The sequence below is a fragment of the Balaenoptera acutorostrata genome, chromosome 1 (assembly GCF_949987535.1).
Source record: "Balaenoptera acutorostrata chromosome 1, mBalAcu1.1, whole genome shotgun sequence".
Taxonomy (NCBI): Eukaryota; Metazoa; Chordata; class Mammalia; order Artiodactyla; family Balaenopteridae; genus Balaenoptera; species Balaenoptera acutorostrata.
The window spans coordinates 32,133,500-32,154,552 of record NC_080064.1 but is presented as its reverse complement, the minus strand read 5'-3'; the positions used below and the strand labels follow the sequence as shown (position 1 = coordinate 32,154,552).

Genomic DNA, 21,053 nt, shown 5'->3' with positions numbered 1-21,053 from the left:
AATTTAGTATAAACATGATGAAGCCTTTTAACCTTCTCTTCATACATTATGGCTCTTAGAAGAAGAGGGAGATCCAAGGCTGGCAGCACTTCAAGATGACAACTCCAACATATATTCACCCTATTTGGTAGTCAAAGAAATGCAAATTAAAATTTTGAGAGGTCATTTTTTTACCTGTCGAATTAGAATAGATTTTTCTTTTTTTGATGATACTACTCAGTATTGGAAAGAATATCTGAAATTGGGTATTCTCATACATTGCCACTGGTGAGAGTATAAAGGGCATAATTTCTCTGGAGGACGGTTTTTAATAAGTCTTAAAATACACATACACTTGATAGGAAGTCATCAGAGAAATGTGCAAAAAATTTTATACAAGAATGTTTATCAACACCAAAAAGCAAAGGCAACAAAGGCAAAACAAACAACTGGGACTACAGCAAACTAAAAGGCTTGTGCACAGCAAAGGAAACCATCAACAAAATGAAAAGGCAACCTACGGAATGGGAGAAAATATTTACAAATCATATATCTGATAAAGGGTTAATATCCAAAATATATAAAGAATTCATTAAACTCAAAGCAAAGAAACAAACAATCCGATTTAAAATTGGGCAGAAGATCTGAATAGACATTTCTCTAAAGAAGACATACAAAGGGCTATCAGGTGCATGAAAAGGTATTCAACATCACTAATCATTAGGGAAACACAAATCGAAACCATAATGAGTTATGACCTCACACCTATTAGAATGGCTGTCATCAGAAAGACAACATAACAAGTATTGGTAAAAATGTGAAGCAAAGGGAACACTCGTGCACTCTTGGTGGGACTATAAATTGGTACAATCACTCTGGAAAACAGTATGAAGATTCCTCAAAAAATTAGAAACAGAACCATCATATGATCTAGCAACCTTACTTCTGGGTACATCCAAAGGAAATGAAAACAAGATATCGAAAAGATATCTGCACTCTCAATGTTCACTGCAGCATTATTCACAAGAGCCAGGATATGGAAACAACCTAAGTGTCCATCAAAAGTTGTGGTATATACAATGGAATATTATTCAGCCATGAAAAAGGAAACCCTGTCATTTGTGACAACATGGATGAAACTTGAGGGCATTATGTTAAGTGAAATAAGCCAGACAAGGACAAATACTGCATGATATCACTTATATGTGGAATCTAAAAAAAAAAAAGAAAAAAGTTAAAGTCATAGAAACAGAGAGTAGAATAGTAGTTGCCAAGGGATAGTGGTGGGGGAAATAGGGAGAGGATAGAAAAAGGGTATAAACTTTCAGCTATAAGCTGAATACGGTCTGAGGATTTAATGTAAAAGATAGGTGACTACAGTTGATAACACTGTATTGTATAACTGAAATTTGTCAAGAGAGTAGAACTTAAATGTTCTCACACACACAAAAAAATGTGAGGTAATGGATGTGTTAGTTAACTAGAGGTGGGAATACTTTCTCAATATGTACATAAAGGCACACCTGGGAGGCACTACAGGTTCAGTTCCAGACCACAGCAATAGAGGAGATATCAATCACAATAAAGTGAGTCACATGCATGTTTTGGTTTCCCGGTACATATAAAAGCCATGTTTACACTATAGTATATTATCAATACATGCACGATAGCACTATGTCTTAAAAAAACAATGTACACACCTTAATTAAAAAATACTTTATTGCTAAAAAATGCTAACCATCATCTGGGCCTTCAGCAAGTTGTAATCTTTTTGCTGGTGGAGGGTTTGAAATATTACAAGAAGTGAGCAAATGCTGTTGGAAAAATGATGCCAGCAGTCTTGCTCAACACGTGGTTGCCAAAAACCATTTGTAAAAAACGCAGTATCTGTAAAGCACAATAAAACAAGGTCTGCCTGTATATCAAATCACCATGATGTACACTTTAAATATGTCACAAAAATGCTTATCAAAATATGATAAATATTTTATAGCAAAAAGCTATAAAGAGCTTAAACTCTAACGAGGGATTGATTGGTTACAAATTATAGCACATACACATGGTAGAATTCTTTGTAGCACTTAAAAAGGTATGCTTTAGTAAAAAAAAAAAAAGAAGTAATTGATGAGGAAAAATAAACAAATAAAATGAAATAAAATAAAATAAAAAAGGAAATGTGTTGTCAAATAAACTGGCTGCCTTTGCTAAGTCTTCCCCTAGTGTAAAAATACTCTGAGATATTTCTACCATATAAAGTTTGCTGATTTTATTACCAATAAAAAATCTTATTTATGGAAAAAAAAGATATGCTTTAGAAAACGTTAATGATAGGAAAATGATCACCATATTTTACAAAAAGAAAAAGAAAACAAACAAACAAAATAATATATAACACTGATTTTACATAAAAAATATACAATATATAGTTAAGTAATAGTCATATATATGCATAATGTATGTGATAGATGCATATATGTATGCGTATATACACCAAACTAGTAATCATAGTTATCTCTAAGTGGTAGCATTATAGATGATTTTTATATTTCCCAAATTTTCTACATTATGTATATTTTTATATTTAGAAAAAAGTTATTTTAAGAAACCTCCAAAATCTAGCACAGGACCTACTTTGAAGAAATGTCACTCTGAGAGAGGAGAAAAGTGCATGCCTTTGATTCCACACAAGCCTAGGGTTGAATCTCAAGTTCACCAACTTTAAGCTGGACCTTGGTTATACCATCTGTAAAGTGGGAATCACACCTATTACCTTTTCAGGATTGCGGTGACAATCAACGATATTATACAGTGAAATACCCAGCCCAAACACGGGGCTAAGCTCAACAAAGTTCCCTTCTCTCTTCCTTGTATAAATGGTGGTTCTCCTTCAGTTACTGCCTGTCTAACTCCCACAGCACCGTCAGTCTATGTCATCAATTAAATGCTATCTTGCATTATTGACTATTATTTAATGTATTTTTATTATTTAATATCTCCCCAAGACCAGGTTTCCTGAGGTGCTGACACTACATCTTAACTATCAGAATGACCTAAAATCATAGCAGCTGCTATGAAGGAGAGCTCCTCAACACAGGATATGTCCCAGCAGAAGCTGGGATGCAGCTCTGAGACTCAGTGATCAAGGTCCTTCTGTATTGCACCTAGTGTTGTGCTGGTCATATGGTGGACACTTAACATGTTTTAATTAATAATCACTTGGTTAATAAACAAAATAATAAAAATAAACAAATAAATGTATTTGGGGGTAAGACCCACCTAGAATCCTGAGACACATTACTTTATTGACAGCAAACTTACCTAGCAAATAATGTATATAATGTATATAAGCAAACAAGCCAAGGACCCAGTGATGGATTATGGTGCCCACGCCATCATCCTGTGAGTCCAGTGTAAACAGCCCCTCACTAGTACCAATTCTCTGCCAGTTCTCCTCAACGACATTTCTAGCTATTTATTTCAGTGGCTAAATGCCACCCACACTGACATATCCCAGTTCTTCCACTGTAGTGCTTCACATACATATTAAGGCAAAACATTGCTGGGAACAGGAGATAGATTTGTAGAAGTGAAAAGGGATAGAATTTGAATAAGCAAAATGAAATGTGAGTATTTGGGCTCTTTACCCAAAAAAGAAATTCCAGTTAGTTAATTGATATTGTATCTCCACAATATCACAGTCAATATCTCTGATGGCATCTCCTGTCTGCCAATCACAGTATCTTTGTATATTGCATTGGAAACACTTCAATGAACAGCTGTACTTCAGATTTTCCACATAGCTGTAATGAGACAGGGAAATATTTAGATCCCTCAGGGGAAGGAAAAATACCCTGTTCAGATTAGGGCCTTTCCTAGATTGTGAACTGGATGAGAAAAATGGGATTATCGTCACAATCATCTCAATAATTAAATTTGGCTTTCGTCCATCTTTTCATGTGATTGCACAGTGCTGTCCTTTGGGATATGCAGAAGCTTTTACCTTAATCTCCCAAATGGAGAATTCCAGCTTCAGTGTCAGGGAGCTTTCTCCCTCATCTGGATGTATAAAAGGAACCATTTGGAGAGAGAGCACAGCCTCATTACCATCTCAGAGACTAAACTCATCTACCTGAATTTTCTTTCAACGTACACTTCCCACTTCCCATGGCTTGATTAATTCCTTCTCTGAAGCATTATCTAGAAACTGAGCATGTTCCTAATAAGTCAGTAAGTTTTTATTGAACATCTCATCTGTGCTTCACACTGTGTCAGACACCATATGTTAGGACGAGGGAGAAGAACAACAACAAAAAGGTCAATCACCATGGGACTGACTCATTCTGTTGTTATTTCTTGAGCAACACCTATGTTCTAGGAGCTGTGTTCAAGTTCTTGGTATCTCAAGACAAAAGCACAACCTTGGGCCTCAAGCTCAAGCAATTTAGTAGGGGAGACAATATACCAATCAGAGAGATCAATGCTGTGACAGAGGTAAGCAAGTAACCCAAACCAGCAGTGCTGAGGAACTTTGCAGAGATGATAAGACAACATCTATGCTGAGTTTTAATATCTAAGTAGAGGGCTTCCCTGGTGGTGCAGTGGTTAAGAATCTGCCTGCTAATGCAGGGGACACGGGTTTGAGTCCTGGTCCGGGAAGATCCCACATGCCGCAAAGCAACTAAGCTCTTGCGCCACAACTACTGAGCCTGCGCTCTAGAGCCCACGAGCCACAGCTACTGAAGCCCACGCACCTAGAGCCTGTGATCCGCAACAAGAGAAGCCACCCCAATGAGAAGCCCACGCACCACAACGAAGAGCAGCCCCTGCTCGCCGCAACTAGAGAAAGCCCACGGGCAGCAACAAAGACCCAACGCAGTCAAAATAATTAATTAATTAATTAAAAATAAAAAATAAAAATTTCAGCATATTAAAAAAAAAAAGACATGAAAGTTCAAACTGGGAATTGATATAGGAGAGAAGATTAGAGAGATTATGGAGGGGTTGGAATACCAGGCTGAGGATTTTGGACTTTGTAAGTCTACATAAGTCTCAGGTAATGAACTAGATGTAATGAGCTAACAGATACTTGATTCACATGTCCTGAAGTTTCTAGCTGACTTCATCCCGCTACAGTGAAGGCATCAGACTTTGAAAACTTCCATTCAAGAAACAGGTGAGGGCACAATGCAATAATTCATTACAAATGCCTGGCTAGAAGGATCTCATGGCAGCTGTGTTTATTACCTACAGAAGAGTTAGGTAAAGATCAGGGATGCTCCTTTCAATATACAAGTTCAGAGTCATGGAGGTCTCTCTAGGGCAGGGGTCCCCAAGCCCCGGGCCGCAGACCAGTACCAGTCCACAGCTCGTTAGGAACCGGGCCACACAGCAGGAGGTGAGCAGATCACACACCATGATCAAGTAGGATTTATTCCAGGTATGCAAGGATGGTTCAACATCCATAAATCAGTCAATGTGATATAGCACACATTAACAAAAGGAAGAATAAAAATCGTATTATCATCTCAATAGATACAGAAAAAGCACTTGACAAAATTCAACAACCATTTATAAAAACTCTCAACAAAGCAGGTACAGAGGAAATGTATTTCATCGTAATAAAGGACAGAGCTAACATTATACTCAGTGATGAAAAGATGAAAGTCCTTTCTCTAAGATCAGGAACAAGACAAGAGTGCCCACTCTCGCCACTTTTATTCAGCATAATATTGGAAGTCCTGGCCAGAGCAATTAGGCAAGGAAAAGAAATAAAACGCATCCAAATTGGAAAGGAAGAAGTAAAACTGACACTATTTGCAGATGACAGGATATTATATACAGAAAACCCTAAAGACTCCTAAAGATATCAAAAAACTATTGGAATAAACAAATTCAATAAACTTGCAGGATACAAAATCAATATGCAAAAATCTGTTGTATTTTTCTACACTAATAACAAACTATCAGAAAGAGAAATAAAGAAAACAATCCCATTTATAATTGCATCAAAAAGAATAAAACACCTAGGAATAAATTTAACCAAGCAGGTGAAAGACCTGTATATAGAAAACTATAAGACATTAATGAAAGAAATTTCAGACACAAATAAATGGAAGGAAATTCTGTGCTCATGGACTGGAAGAATCATTACTGTTAAAATGTCCATACTACTCAAAGCAATCTACAGATTCAGTACAATCCCTATCAAAATTCCAATGGTAGTTTTCAAAGAAATAAAACAAATAACCCCAAAATTTGTATGGAACCACACACACACACACACACACACACACACACACACACACACACTGATTAATCAAAGCAATCTTGAGAAAAGAACAAAGCCAGAGGCATCATGCTCCCTGATTTCCAACAACATTACAAAGCTGCAGTAATAAAACAGTATGGTATTTGACTTATGGAACTGAAGCGAATACCCAGAAATAAACCCATGCATATGTGTTCAATTAATTTACAAAAAAGGAGCCAAAAATACACAATGGGGAAAGGACAGCCTCTTCCATAAATGGTGTTGGGAAAACTAGATGGCCACATGCAAAAGAATGAAACTCAACCACTGTTTTACACCATACCCAAAAATTAACTCAAAGTGGATTAAAGACTTGACCATAAGACCTAAAATCATAAAATTCCTGGAAGAAAACATAGGGAGCAAGCTCCTTGACACAGATCTTGGCAATGATGTATTTAATCTGACACCAAAAGCAAAAGCAAAAATAAACAAGTGGGATTACATCATAGTAAAAAGCTTCCACAACAAAGGAAACCATCAACAAAATGAAAAAGCAACCCACTGAATGGGAGAAAATATTTGCTAATCATACATCTGATAAGAAGTTAAAACCCAAAATACAGAAAGAATTTATACAACTGAACAGCAAAAACACAAACAATCCAATTTAAAAATGGGGAGAAGATCTGAATAGACATTTTTCCAAAGAAGTCATACAGATGGCCAACAGGTACATCAAAAGATGCTCAACATCACTAATCATCAGGGGAATGCAAACCCAAGCCACAATGAGATACTGCCTCAAACCTATTAGAATGGCTCTTATCAAAAAAGACAAGAAATAACACATACTGGCAAGGATGTGGAGAAAAGCGAACCCTTGTGCACCGTTGGTAGGAATGTAAATTGGAGTAGCCACTCTGGAGAACAGTATGGAGGTTCCCCAAAAACTTAAAAATGGAACTACCATACAATCCAGCAATTCCACTTCTGGGTACTTATCCAAAGAAAATGAAAACACTAACTTGAAAAGATATATGCACCTTCACTGCAGCTTTGCTTCCAATAGCTAAGATATGGAAACAACTGAAGTATCCATCAATGGATGAATGGATAAAGGAATTGTGGCACATATACACAATGGAATATTATTCAGCCATTAAAAAGAATGAAATCCTGCCATTTGCGACAGCATGGCTGGATCTCGAGGGCATTACGCTAAATGAAATAAGTCAGACAGAGAAATACAAATACTGTATGATCCTTCTTATGTATGGAATCTTTTAAAAAAAAAAAAAAAGCTCATAGATTGAACAGAGAACAGATTGGTGGTTGCCATAGGTACATGTGGGGATAACATTTTTTAAAAAGACAATAATAATAATAAAAAAGATAATAAACTCATTACATGTTAATATAAATAACAATTTGACAAAAAATACATTTTCCAAAACAAAATAAATTAGTGAGAAGAGCAGCAAAAAACAAATCAAAACCCAGAAAAACAACTTTCCATTTGAAATGGAAAATATCAAATATATACAAAAAAGGCAGAATGGTATTATGAACTCCTATGTACCCATCACCCAGTTTCAACCATACCAACTCATAGCTAATCTTGTTTCATCTACACTCCACCCACTTCACCCCTCCCCTATTATTATGAAGCAAATCCCACACTATCATTTCCTCCAAAAACACTTCAGTATGTATCTCTAAAAGAACTCTTTTTTTTTTTTAAACATAGCCACACCACCATTGTTACACCTGAAAAATAATGATTCTTTGGTAATATTTTTAATTAAGCAAAATTTTTTGAAAGGGACTTCTCTGGTGGCGCAGTGGTTAAGAATCCACCTGCCAGGGGCTTCCCTGGTGGCGCAGTGGTTGAGAATCTGCCTGCTAATGCAGGGGACACGGGTTCGAGCCCTGGTCTGGGAGGATCCCACATGCCACGGAGCGGCTGGGCCCGTGAGCCACAACTACTGAGCCTGCGCGTCTGGAGCCTGTGCCCCGCAACGGGAGGGGCCGCGATGGTGAAAGGCCCGCGCACCGCGATGAAGAGCGGTCCCCGCACCGCAATGAAGAGTGGCCCCCACTTGCCGTAACCGGAGAAAGCCCTCACACGAACCGAAGACCCAACACAGCCAAAAATAAATAAATAAATAAATAAAGTAGCTATAAAATGTAGCCTTTAAAAAAAAAAAAAGAATCCACCTGCCAATGCAGGGGACACGGGTTTGAACCCTGGTCCGGGAAGATCCCACATGCCGGGGAGCAACTAAGCCCATGCACCACAACTACTGAGCCTGAGCTCTAGAGCCCACAAGCCACAACTACTGAGCCCATGTGGCACAACTACTGAAGCCCGTGCACCTAAAGCCTGTGCTCCGCAACAAGAGAAGCCATCGCAATGAGAAGCCCGCGCACCGCAACGAAGAGTAGCCCCCACTCGCTGCAACTAGAGAAAGCTCGCGCGCAGCAACGAAGACCCAACGCATCCAAAAATAAATAAATAATTTAAAAAAAATTTTTTTTTAAAGAAAATTCCTTTCTTAAATGAAGTTCTAACTGTAACTTTAACTGCTATATTCCTCCAATAGTATCATCTGGTTAATTTTGCTTTCTTCTTGTAATATAAAGCCAATATTAGTAAAACTACTTTCCCTATAATTAAAGAGGAGAAATGGGAAAGGGATACTTATAACTGAAAAGGCTCAGCCCAGAAAATAATATATCAACTGATTTCTTTCTCATCAATTCTAGCCCCAGTGTTATCTGACTATTCATTCGAAATCTAAGGATTTGTGTCAAGGGCAATGGTATACAGCCAATTCTCCATCAACAGAATCCACTAACAATTGGCAGTGGAGCCAAGACAGAGAAAAGAAAGGGATTTTCAACAATTTTCCTTGTTCCATTAAGCCAGGTATTATGGCTATTGATGGCAGCTGGGAGTAGGGAGTCCTCCTGAGAGATGGAATGGACCAGCGAAGGCCTTTGTCTGACATCAAAGTACAACTGCTGTTAACTCGTTTCCATCCGGCTCCAAATCCGAGTCTACTTATTCTGAAAACCATTTTTGTCCCCTGGCCCCTGTCATCCTGTTTCTCTTGTTAACTGTTTCCTGTCAAGAGAAGAATCAACTCTACCAGGTGAACAGAAAAGCAGACCATTTGTCTTCTACTACCTAAACCCGGCACTCAGCAAGCATCAGAGTCAGTTCCCATTTCTCTCTATCTTGAAAAGAAACAAACCCACTGCCAAGTTTCTGTGCAGCCAGAGCCTGGCCCCACTCCCATCACCATACCCTGGAGTGATCAACGGGAGAGACAACGCGGCCTGAGTTATGCCAAGGACAGATACCACTCTGAAGCTCGAACTGTTTCTGCGGAGGGTTACTACCCTGACATGTTAAAGACAAAACAAAATGAGCACCAACAAACAAACAAAAAATCAACCCTGTTGAAGCGCCTGCTGCCCCTCTCCGCGAAGGAGTTGGTGTGTGACCAGCAGCGGCCGCTCTTCTGACCCTCGTGTCCTCCCAGGGCTCTCACTCCAGTCAGACGTTCTCACCTTGAGGTTCAATCCACATTTCACAGGAGGTCTGCAGTGTCAAAACACGCTGCCCTGTCTCTCGGCCCCAGGCCGTGTGAACAGCCTGCCAGGGAGGGGGCAGCTCCCTGAAGACAATGCCTTCAGAGACCAGAGAGGGTTTGAGGCCCCTGTGACCTTAAGGACTTTCATCCTGAAGGGATTTCACACTTATCTTGAGAAGTCACTTCTTATCTGTCATACAGAATGGTCAGTCTGTGGTCCCTGCATCACCTGACGGACACAGAGCCTCAGAGATGTGTCAGCCTTCTGAGCTGACTCCGGGCCACCTAGTTTTTCTGCCTGGGCCATAACTGAGTAGTCTGGCTGTGTCTGCTCTCAAGGGGTAGCTGGGACAGGATGTAGAGCCTGGCTGCCCAGAAAACGCCACACACCAGTATGCTTCTCATACTGAACAGCCCAAGAATCACACTGCTGTTGCTTCCGTTAAACTACAGATCACAGTCTACTCCCACCAATCTTTTCTTGGAGACTCCTCACAGAGTTGTGCAGAACCTTCCCGCTCCAGGGTGGAGATCCCACACCAAAAGCACCACAGTCACTTATGGGCCATTATCTAGAACTGATTTCCACTAGGAGTCCCTTCATATTTTATACTCCAAACTTTCTGAAAATCTCACACCGAATTATGAGCATGTATCCTAAATCATCGTGATGCCTCCACGGCTTCAACTTTAACCCCAGGAATATGAAAGGAGCAGTCAGTTCAGCAGTTGGTTCTGCCACAATTATGCTACATCTGTTCTGTACAAAGATAAAAGCTGACTTTGACATTCCCTCTTATCCGATGAACCTCAAATACACCCCACCCCCCGCAGCCTCACTGCCTCCCTCCCTTCCCACTTTAACACACACACACACGCGCGCGCGCACACACATATTTTTATATGGAAAAGCCCAACTTTGACATTCCCTCTTATCCGATGAACCTCAAATACACCCCACCCCCCAGCAGCCTCACTGCCTCCCTTCCCACTTTCACACACACACACACACACACGCACACACACATTTTTATATGGAAAAGCCCAAGGATGCCTCCTGCCCAACCGCATAATAAATATTTTTCAATGGCCATCTTTTCCTCCAACTGTTTGGAGTCTCCAAACTCTATAATAACAAAGGGCACTGAAATGGGCCTATCCATGGGGGAAATTCATCACCCAAAAGGTCATTTTAAGCACAGATCAGCTTAAAATTTACATCTCTCCTCAGCCTCATACTGTTGATGACTAGCAGGGCACCTGTAGGTGGGCCACACTGTCTGCTCTGCAGACATCAGGGCAGCTGCCCACAGCCTAGCAAGGAAAATGCCATGCTCCATCTTCCACCTCTTGCCGCTCTGGGAGCCTAAGTTTTTATTTCTTCTGCTGCAGAGACTGACATGCCAATAAAAGTTCTTCAGTCATTGATGAATTATAACTTTAGTCACCTACACAATCACACCCCTATGTGACAGACCAGACCCTGTGCCACCCAGGGTCTTGCTGAGTCTCCTTCCCTCTCAGTGTTCAGAGCTCTTGAATTCTCACTTGCTCCTTGACCCCTAAAAACATTCACAGCACCCACCACCTAAAACTACCACCACCTCCACTTACGTCTGAATATATATCTCACAAACAGAAACATGTTAGAGCCATAAACAAGTCCAATCAGAAAACAAACTGTTTCTAGCCTTGAACCTTCAAACTGCCCTAACTCCCTCTCTACCCGCTCCCCCCCAGCTCTGGACTAATCTCCAGATAAATCCATGCCCCTCTCCTCTAATGCTGGAATTAGGAACCAAAGGAGGACTAGCCTCTCCACCTAAACACATGTTGAATGGGCGTTGTCGTTAGCAGTGTCCCCAAGGGGGGAATTACAGCAGCTCCAATAAGAACGTCATTCTCCAGGGGAGAAGAACAATCACACCCAAGTCAGTGCCTCACCCCTCACCCCTTCCACACTCATTTTGGAGTCAGCTAGGCCTCCCCATCACCTCCGTGCCGTACCACAACTTCCTACAGCAGGGACGTTGATAAACAGACCTGCTCAGAGTTCAGTATTACCTAGCACTGCACCTGGAGAGATAACCCCACCAGATAGCTTGAGCAATTACGTGGCATGGTTACCCAGAGCCAGGGATTCCCCAGAGACAACAAGACAGTTTCAAGCATCAAGGGGCAGACCTGAAATAGACTTTGCTTGTCAAGCGCAGCAGTCGCTAACTACTAGTACTTGACTAACAGGTAAAGTTTGAGAAGCAGCACCAAGCTCCTCACTCCTCGCCACATTCCACTTTCGTAAGTTTGAGGCCAGTAATACAAACCACTGTTTGACTAACCCTTGAACATGCCCACCTACCTCCTCCAGACCCCCTAAGGGGGTGGGACTTGCCTCCAAAGAAAGGGTGCCATCCTCTTCTGAGAAGGACGTGGAGCTCTTTTCAGGCTCGGTACCTTTAGGCCGGATCCCTCGTAAGTGCAGCCCATCGCTGCCATAGCCAGAGGAGGAGGGCAAGATGCTCACAGTCAGGCCACTGATGGATAAATCACTCTGAGAAGCAGGCAGTCTGGGAACCTGGGGGGGCACTCGACCCACATGGGCAGGCTCTGTGCAGCTCTGGCCTCTCGACTGGGCCAGGAGTGATGAAGGAGAACGTTCCACAATCCAGGAACCGGTCTGAGGGGCACTTAAAATACCCTTGGTTCCTCCCCCTACACTCCATCCCTCGGAAAGATGGTCTTGGTTTCCTGTGTTGGTGCGGCAGTCTGTCCTGGGGAAAGTGCCGCTCCCAGATCCAAGCTGAGTGTCTCCTTTCTCCACTGCAGCCCCTCCATGCAAAGGCAGCAGCACAGCCCTGCTGCTGCAGGATGCTGTCCTCGGAAATTCCACCAGTTGGCTCACTGACTTCTCACAGTTCCTTTCTGCGGGGTTATCGAGCAGGTGAGCGATGACAGTCATCCCCTCTTCCAGGGAATCCCAGACCCCTCTGGCAACTGACGACTCATTCTCTAACAAAAGCTGAGCAGTCTGGATCTCCCCCTGGAATCGCTCCTTCACCTGCACGATCATCCCCTGATCTCCCACCCCTGAGCCGGGGGCCGAGTCCCCAGGCAGGAAAATGTCTGTGGGGGGTGGCTCTACCCCTCCCACTCCTTCCTCCTTCTGGAGACTCACTGTTAACTTCGTCAGGGTTTCCGTCTCTTCGATGACTCCAGTTCCTTGCAAGGGTTCTTCCTCACGAGGGACCTCTGGAGTAGGGGTTTTCTTCCCCCTCCACTTCCTTTTGAACCGAACCCTTTTCTTAGGAGATATGGGAGTCTTCTCAGCAACAGCTATTGAATCTTTCGGCTCCTTAACGCAGCCCAGCGAATTTCCCATTGCTTTCCTCTCCTAATCTCAGCAAAAACGCAGCTAAGCCAGTCCTGGGATCCCAGAGAAATCCCAACCTTGGCTTCATCGGATTAGATGCACGTTTAAAAACATGCACTATGCCGGCGATCCCTCCAATTCTTCCTCCCTCCCTCCCCGCCTCTCTCTGTCTCTTCCAGCCGCTGCCGATTCAGACAGCCATCTTACAGGCTCAGAGCTGCAACAAGACAAATTCAAAGCATCTCACTGCAGTTCAGAAATCACTTGACCTAAAAGCAGACAGAAACCGGATTGGCTACAGCTTCCTCTCTCCAAATATGAGGTAATTGGAGCACTGCCTTCAGAAACACAAACAGAAAGCAAAAAGGAGCTAGAAACCAGGGGAGGGGAGGAATTAGGGAGGGCAGGAAGGAGGGAGGGAATGTAAGAGTAAATGGAAAAGGGAGGGGGAAAGAAAAGAGGCCCTGGGAGAAGGTAACGTGAAGGAAGGAGGAGGAGAAAGAGGGGAAAAGCAAGCCAGCGGCTGGTACCAACCAGGAAGGGAAGGGCCAAGAGGAACCAGGGCCGGGGACTATGGCCCCCAAACTGTGAAGTGAAACAGATTTCAATTGCTGCACCAAGAATGTCCAAAAGAAAATATCAAGCGGGATTAACATACTCTCGATTTTTTCAGGTCAGAAACAATAAAATTATAACCAGAAGAGAGACCAGAGAGTAATCCTCATAGTTACAAAAAGAAACACAAGCTTTAAAGATCTAGTCTCCTGTAGCATTTATTTCCCTACTTTTGAGAGAGAGAAAGAGAGAGAGAGAGAGAGAGAGACATCTGTTAATTCTGCTGGCCAATGACACACTGAGGAAAAACCCGGAAATCGGCTTTGAGTACAGTATATGGATGCTCGGTAAAAAGGACACCACTTCCATATACAACAGAGAAGCAGCGTTTCTGCTGAACAATACTTGACATGAATGTCCAACAGTAATTACTGCTGCTACTGACAGCTAACACGTTTTTAGCATTTGTCATGTGCCACGCCCCATGCTAAGCTATAGATTGTCTCATTTAATTCCCACAGTAACCAAATGAAGTCAAAACTATTATTTTACACTTTACAGATAAAGAAACTGAGGTCCAAGAAAGTGGATTCCTTTGCTCAAGGCTACACAAAGTGGCAAAGCCAGAACATGAACCCCTGTTTCAGACTCTGAACTTCAAACCCTTGTTACACTGCCTTCTACCTTCAGCAGGGATGGAAGTCTGTACTCAGTAAAGTAAAACAGGAAGATACTCCACTGTTTTGAATTGGCAACTAGACTCACATGGACCAAGGGCTGAAACAAAAAGATAACTCTTGCTCTTTGGGAGTAAGAGAGGAAGTCACTAAAATGAGGCCCAGATGGTTTTTACTCAAATTGCAGCAGGGCAGGAAGTCTGAATTAAAGGTCTAAAAAGTTGGTGGGACCTCCCTGGTGGTGCAGTGGATAAGACTCCGTGCTCCCAATGCAGGGGGCCCGGGTTCGATCCCTGGTCAGGGAATTAGATCCTATATGCATGCCGCAACTAAGGGTTCTCATGCCATAACTAAGGAGCCCGTGAGCCACAACTAAGACCCGCTGCAACCAAATAAATTAATTAATTAAATAAATATTTTAAAAAATAATTACAGGAATTACTTTAAAGCTCATCTTTAAAAAAAAAAAAAGTCTAAAAAGTTGGATTCAAAAACCACCCTGTCGTGCCAGTGGGATTTGCCCACCCCAGTTTTTTCAGTATAGCGTGTGACAGATGAGATAACAGCACAATCCAAAGGGCTCCAAGTGGAGTGGAAGGACAGAGCTTATATGTGTTTCCTCCTGGTCAAATCTATTTATTCTATTCCGAAAGGATCCAGACCACACTGCAGAGAGAAACAGTCGGCCTGGCTCTACGTAAGCCTACCCAGCTCTCCTGGAGACCTGAAAAGTGCCCGCCACAAAAGGAAAGCAGTAAGAGCCCCTAAGCAACAGCTTCCACAGCACTTCTGAGACCCTACTGATGCCCCACCTGCCTCACCGTTGCAGGAGGTGTTCTTTCTCCCCTAAGCCTTTACAAAGGCTGGCTGCGAAGCTGTAGCACCATCTGACGGCCATTGTAAACCACAGCAAGAAACAAGACAAGGAGGTTAGCATGAGAGAGAAACTCAGTCAGTCTCCAGAAAAATCACTTAATCAGCAAAAAATCTGACGTTAGAGTATAATTCTCCAGGCAGGCACCAGGCCTCTACTCCTTCAACGAAGAGCGCTGGAACTATGGAACTTCTCAGACGTACACCCCAAGGCTCAAGCTTGAATTTTGCCCATGAAGTACAAGCAAACTGAATTCCTGAAAACGATCAACTCAGGGGCAAGAGAGACAGCCTCTGGATATGACTGCTGCTGCTGCAGTTTTCTCTGACAGATGGGCCTGACAGAGCTGAGCATACTTCTAGGAGCCTTTTCTTTCTTAAACTTCTGCATATGTTGGGCAAATCAGGCTTTCATTTCCTTCTGCTCCAGAGGAAAATTGGTCTAGGAAAAGAGCAGAGAGTTCAGCAAGGTAGACCTAGGTTCAAATTCCCAGTTCTGTTAACTTAGTAGCTAAGTAACTATCTTGCTAAGTGATTCAGTCTCCTTACCTCTAAAACATGGATACTACCACTTACTTAATGGGGTTGTAGAGAGGGTTCACGGGATGGTGTCTTTAAAGTGCTTGGCTCCCTGCCTGGTCTACAGTAAATCCCTTTTCTCCTCATTTACTACTGGAGCTAAGAGGTATGAGGCACTCCACCACCACCAGGGTCCTAATACACTCTTTTTCTTGATTAGGCTCTAAGGAAAGTAGCTATGTTCTAACGTCCAAAGTTCAGGTGCTTGTTTTTCTCCATAGGGGCGCTGCTTCCCCAGTTTACTGAGTAAGTTAACTCTGATCACAAGGACTTTCCCCTGGACCTTCTTCTCATCTAGCCTGAACTCTCAACACATGGCCAGCTGCCTTCTGGGAGAGCAGGTTTCTAGTGCCCACATATTTTTCACGTTTTCTCCTTTGGCTTTCTCTAGTTAACTGTTTACTGCCCATAGGTCTCCCACAGAGACAGCGGGCGTGAAAGACTCCAGAGCAAAAGAGCTCATTCATTCACTCCACAAGCATGAATGATGCCTCATCTACATGCCAAGCACTAAGTGTCATAAACTACACACAAATGTAAACCCAACTAAGACCACTCTTGACCTAAACTCCCAGACTTTTTAAATTTCAGAGTGCTATACATACACTAGTATTTAATAAACATTTGAAAGTTGGAAAGCTAATTTTGTCAGATTCTGATTTTTAAAGAACTTATCTTCTAGAAAAATCATAAATCCTAACATGTACCTTAAAACAGGCTTGGACAAAATCAAGAGATAAGAAATCCTATTATTAGTATCTGGATGTATAACCTAAAAAAGTCAGTTGGTCTCTGGGTTTCAGTTTGCTCATCTGAACAATGGGCACAGGAAAACAGACACCACAGTCTATTTATCTGGTCTATCTACACCACAGCTTCGAGGAGACCAATTTCATACAATATCCATTCATTTAACGAATACTTATTGAGTGAAACAAATAAACACATTAGACAGCAGTATATGTCACACAACCCTGTAAGTCATACTGGCCTTCTGAGAGTGACTGAAAAAACGAAAAGTATTCTGAAAAAAAAAATCAAATATAAAAGCAAATATAAAATATTAACATCTGTTTAATTTTGAAGGTGACTACACACATGAAGATCTGTTATATACTTTTCTGTACTTCTCTGGGTAATTAAAAATTTCATAATTAAAAACTCAAATCGGTACTTCCCTGGTGGCACAGTGGTTAAGAATCCGCCTGCCAATGCAGGGGACTTGGCTTCGAGCCCTGGTCCAGGAAGATCCCACATGCCACGGAGCAACTAAGCCCGTGCACCACAACTACTGAGCCTGTGCTCTAGAGCCCGCAAGCCACAACTACTGAGCCTGCATGCCGCAACTACTGAAGCCCGTGCACCTAGAGCCCACGCTCTGCAACGAGAAGCCACCGCAATGAAAAGCCAGCGCATGGCAACAAAGAGTAGCCCCCGCTCGAGGCAACTAGAGAAAACCCGCGCGCAGCAACGAAGACCCAACACAACCAAAAAAATAAAAAATAAAATCCTTTAAAAAAAAAAGAAAAAGAATACATTCTCCTGCAAACTAAAACCACAAGCGGATACCATTTCACACCCACTATGATGGCTATAATCTAAAAGACAAACAATTACAAGGATATGGAGAAACAGGAACTCTCACAATTGAGCTAGTGGGAATATAAAATGGTTCAGCCATTTTGGAAGACAGTTTGGCAGTTTCTTTAAAAGTTATATATAAACCTACCCTATAACCCAGCAATTCCACCCACAGGTATGTACCCAAGAGAAATGAAAACATACATCCACACAAATATTCAAATCAACGTTATTTATAATAGCCAAAAAATGAAAACAACCCAAATGTCCATCAACTGCTGAATAAACAAAATATATGGTATATCCATACAACAGAATACTCCTCAGCAATAAAGGAATTAAGTACTGATACATGCTACAACATAGATGAACCTCAAGAATATTATGTTAAGTGGAAGAAGCTAGACACAAAAGAGCACATATTGTAACATTCCATTTAAATGAAATGTCTGGAATAGGCAAATCTGTAGAAACAAAAAACAGATTAGTGGTTGCCTGAGGCTGGGGATGGGAATGGAGAATAACTATAAATAGACAAGAAGGACCTTAGTGGGATGATGAAAATGTTCTAAAATTGGATTATGGTGATGGTTATACAACTCATAAAAATCAGTGAATTACACAATGAAAATGGGTCAATTTTAAGGTACATAAATTATACCTCAATAAAGTTGTTTTTAAAAAAGAATGTATTTTCTTAAACAAACAATAGAATGATAACCAAAAGATGTTTTAAAACAATCAGCTAACTATATGGAAAGGGAAGAAACAGGATGGAGGGGGCAGAGACGAAAGCTAGACTTCACTGAGCACACCTTGTGTTCACTTTTTAAAATTTCCCTTTGGAACAGTGTGTATGGTCTATAAAATATAAAATAAAATTGAAAGGGAAAAAAACAATCCCTAAAAACTGAAGGAATATAAAAACAAATGAACCTAACTGTGTATTGAATTAATGGCTTAACAACACAGAGAGAAGTTACTTCAAACGACTATAAAACAAAATGGATTTGTATGTCCTTAGGAGATAAACACTAAGGACAAAAAGAACTGCAAAGAAATCACAAACTTTTCAGTAATCGTGTTGTTATAATAACAGTCATTCAGTAATCGTGTTGTTAATAATAACAGTCATTGTCATATTGATTCAAATATATTACGTACAATATATACGATTTTATATGCTATAATATATATGATTTTATGTATGCGTGCATCCGTGTGCTTGTGTGTGTATGAAAAAGGGAAAAAGTAATGTGTTACTTAGATAGCATCAAGATTTTCAGCATAAGAAAAAAAGGATACAAACATAAAGTCAAAGAAGTTGAATAAAACTCTGTAATTCTGTTTGAATTAGAAACATCATTATAAATTCTTGGCTTTTTTAAAAGAGAAAAATACAAGTGTTAGCTAGCTCTGTCCACAGAAAACACCTAGAGACAGTGACGAACCCGGTAGCACTCAGATTGCTTTCAACAATTTCAGTTCCTTGGAGAAATTGCTAATCCCAGGCCTGAAATAGGAAATATACAAAAAATACCTCGAACAGCTCTTCACGCAAGAAATAAAAGACATTATCAAAGACTATGGGGATCATGACAAAGGACTCAGAGTCAACTTGAAAAAAGTCATTGTCCAAAGATGGAGCTGAGTATTAGGAAAAATGACAGCTGTATTTGATTAGAACACATTTAAGTCTGTTAAAAATCCATGAGTCACACTGATACTAAGGGAAAATAAATATCAACAAAGAAATTTTCATTGGTCTTTGGAGAAACTTAGAGAACCAACTAATTATTCTGAAAACTGGTAAAACAGAGGGAAAGATGAAAGCATTTATCTTGGTATCTTGCCTTTCCTATAGAAGCTATCTCTCAGGGTAATGGATAAGGTAAAATTCTACTTTACAAAAGAATTACAGAATTTTGAGTATCACCATTTTGCAACTTCTAATGAAATAATGGAACTAGCAATGACAAACAGTAGCTGCTAAACTTTTAGGTGACGAGCTAACAGTGAGTGGATCTACAATGGATGGATCAGGCTGATAACATCTGAACCAACTAATCAAGCTTAACATCACGAAAAGACAGACAACAGACACTATGTGCCTTCTGATGTGTAGCACTAAAAGTATACAACTCGGGACTTCCCTGGTGGTGCAAGGTTAAGAATCCGTCTGCCAATGCAGGGGACACAGGTACAATCCTTGGTCCGGGAAGATTCCACATGCCACAGAGCAACTAAGCTCGTGCGCCACAACTACTGAGCCTGAGCTCTAGAGCCCGTGAGCCACAACTACTGAACCCATGTGCTGCAACTACTGAAGCCCACGCTCTCTAGGGCCCGTGTGCCACAACTACTGAGCCCGCTTGCTGCAACTACTGAAGCCCATGCGCCTAGAGCCCATGCTCCACAACAAGAGAAGCCACGGCAATAAGAAGCCCACACACCGCAACGAAGAGTAGCCCCCGCACAGCAATGAAGACCCAACACAGCCAAAAAAAAAAAAAGTATACAACTCAACATCACCATCCTTGCCCGCTCCCCCCCACAAAAAAGGGAACCTGAGTATGATCCAGCCTCAGGTCTAAAACACCAGTTTACAGGCAATACAAAAGAGGGATGGAGGATGCTGTTAGAAAACATCTCAGAGATGTCACCAGCATCTTTACATAAATTGCATAGGACAAAAGACCTGATTTATTCAACAAACCAAAAGGGGAGAAAAAGAGGAGGGGAAAATTTAATACATGTGTGGACTTTGTTTGGATTCTGATTCAAACAAGTCTTTTTTTTTTTTTAATAAGTTTGTTTATTTATTTACTTTTAGCTGTGTTGGGTCTTCGTTTCTGTGCGAGGGCTTTCTGTAGTTGCGGCGAGCAGGGGCCACTCTTCATCGCGGTGCGCGGGCCTCTCACTATCGCAGCCTCTCTTGTTGCAGAGCACAGGCTCCAGACGCGCAGGCTCACGGGCCCAGTTGCTCCACGGCATGTGGGATCTTCTCAGACCAGGGCTCGAACCCGTGTCCCCTGCATTGGCAGGCAGATTCTCAACCACTGCACCACCAGGGAAGCCCACAAGCCATTTTTTTAAATGAGATAATTGGGGAAATCTGAACAATGCTCAGATATTCAATGATGTTAAGAAATTACTGATTTTTACAGTGTTATAACACTGTGGTTTGCTTAAATGAAGAGTCTTTCAGAGATACACACTGAAATATTTACAGATGAAATATGATGTCTGGGACTCCTTTCAAAATAACCTATTGGGGGCTTCCCTGGTGGCGCAGTGGTTGAGAATCTGCCTGCTAATGCAGGGGACACGGGTTCGAGCCCTGGTCTGGGAAGATTCCACATGCCGCGGAGCAACTAAGCCCGTGAGCGACAACTACTGAGCCTGCGCGTCTGGAGCCTGTGCTCCGCAACGGGAGAGGCCGCGACAGTGAGAGGCCCGCGCACCGTGATGAAGAGTGGCCCCCGCTTGCTGCAACTAGAGAAAGCCCTCACACAGAAACGAAGACCCAACACAGCCAAAAAAAAAAAAAAAAAAATCTTCCTAAAATCAAGTGGAGGAAAACAAGC

At 41.7% G+C, this 21,053-nt stretch overlaps 1 protein-coding gene across 3 annotated transcripts in view; it reads right to left on the bottom strand.

Annotated features, from left to right (window-relative positions):
* MACF1 (microtubule actin crosslinking factor 1) overlaps nucleotides 1-21,053 on the bottom strand; it is a 329,628-nt gene that overhangs the window by 175,781 nt on the left and 132,794 nt on the right. The gene's annotated exons all lie outside the window — the stretch shown is intronic.